Source organism: Pteropus vampyrus, unplaced genomic scaffold (assembly GCF_000151845.1).
Source record: "Pteropus vampyrus isolate Shadow unplaced genomic scaffold, Pvam_2.0 Scaffold487, whole genome shotgun sequence".
Classification (NCBI taxonomy): Eukaryota; Metazoa; Chordata; class Mammalia; order Chiroptera; family Pteropodidae; genus Pteropus; species Pteropus vampyrus.
Window position 1 is genome coordinate 203898 of NW_011889268.1, and position 1918 is coordinate 205815.

Below are 1918 nucleotides of genomic sequence, written 5' to 3' on the forward strand. Positions count from 1 at the left end.
GGGCCGCGAGGGGCGAGGCAGATGCTCGGAGAGACAGTTTCGTGGTTTCTTACGGGACTAAACACACTCTTAGCACACACTCCAGCCATCGAACTGCTTGGCATTTACCCGGAGAAGTTGAAGACTTATGTCTACACAACAATCTGCACGTGGACATTTGCAGCAGCTTATCCAACGCTTGGAAGAAACCGAGATGTCCATCGATAAGTGAGTGCATAAATCCAGTGTGGTCCAGACAGGCCACTGAATATGACCCAGCACTGAAAAGAAATAAGCCACGAAGCCACGGAAAGACGTGGAGGAACCTCGAATGCACGTGACTGAATGAGAGCAGCCAGCCTGTAGGATCCCAACCCCACGATATTCTGGAAAAGACAAAGCTACGGAGACAGTAAATAATCAGTGGTCCTCAGGGGCTCAGAGGGTGCAGGGGGGAACAGGCGGGGCACGCGGGATCTCTAGGGCGGTGGGTCCACTCTGTGTGGCACGCTGACGGCGGACGGATGTCACTACACGTCTGTTCACGCCCATAGAGTGTGCGACCCCAGCAGCGACCCCTCACGTAAACTGCGGACCCCGGGTGACTACGTGGTGACAGTGTGGCCTCATCAGCTGCGGCAGACGTCCCACTCGGGAGGGGGCTGCTGGTGACGGGGAGGTGGGGCGGGGGCAGGGCAGGGGGCCCAGAAGAACCTCTGTGCCTCCCCTCGGTCACCCCGTGAGCCTACGACTGCTCTCTAGAAATAAAGTCTCTTAAACATATTTATGTATTTATATATGCAATGTGTTTTTTGTCTATTTTTTTCTATTTTGTCTAGAATCGATTTATATTTTTCTAAAAAAAATAAATTCTAGATAAATTTCCAAATTTATTGGCATAAAGTTTTCCCTAACAGTTTCACTATTTTAAAAAATGCCCATCTCATACCTAACAAACGTTTGTGTCTTCTTTATTTTCTTGAAAATTATTCCCTGAGGTGTGTTCATTTTATGAGTCATTTTAAAACCCAACTTATCCTTTTTTGATTTCTATTTTATTTTTATTACGTGAATTTCTTATCAGTATTAATTCTTCCTTCTTTTTTCTTTGGTTTTGATGTTATTTTTGCTAACTTCTTGAGTTCGGTAATTAACTCACAAATTTTCTTTTTAAATTTTTTTTCTAACGTAACAATTCTAGGTATTTCTACACACACACACACACACACACTCACACACACGATTTTTAAATCCACATTTGGATATTTAGTTCTCCAGATATTTATTTTTTAGTAGAACAAGAACAAATCTATTTTTACATTTGTGTCTACCTGTATCTATAACTCCCAATATCCACATTTAAACTTCTATATCCTTATACTTTTCTCATCTCCAACTATCAATTACTGAAAGAAATACATTAAAGTCTTCTGCCATAATTAAGGATTTATCCTGGATTCACGTAATTCTGCCCCTTTCCTTCCTTATCTCAAAGCTATTTTATTAAACGCACACAGGTGAGGTTTGTTACATAGTCTCAGAAAACAATCTTTATCGTTATGGCTTTAACTTTATACCTTTTTCTCAGTGTGGGTCGTGCAGCTTTTCATTGCTCTAAATGTCCCATTCTTATTCCGTCGTGGACTCTGTCCCTCCCACGTTTACCTTCTGTGTCACGGTGCTTGTTTTTGTTTGTTTGTTTGCTTGTTTGTTTCTGTTTTGGTTTTTGCGCATTCGATTGCTCCCCGTTTTGACTGCATCGTTGTCTCTTTTCTGTAGGTTTCTCGCATTTTAACTCACCCCTTCTGGTTAAAACGCTGGTTATTTTTCCATTTGTCACATGTAGGTTTTACTCAGAGCTGACAGCTCCACACTCTGCCGGCGCAGGTGACTGACGGTTTTAACTCCGAGCACTGTCTTTCACGTTGCTGTGCCTCGC

The 1918-nt window shown here is 42.8% G+C and overlaps 1 protein-coding gene across 1 annotated transcript in view; it reads right to left on the minus strand.

The window, feature by feature from the left end:
* Nucleotides 1–1918, minus strand: part of LOC105307287 (neuronal acetylcholine receptor subunit alpha-7) — a 113474-nt gene that overhangs the window by 47166 nt on the left and 64390 nt on the right. The window lies entirely within an intron of this gene.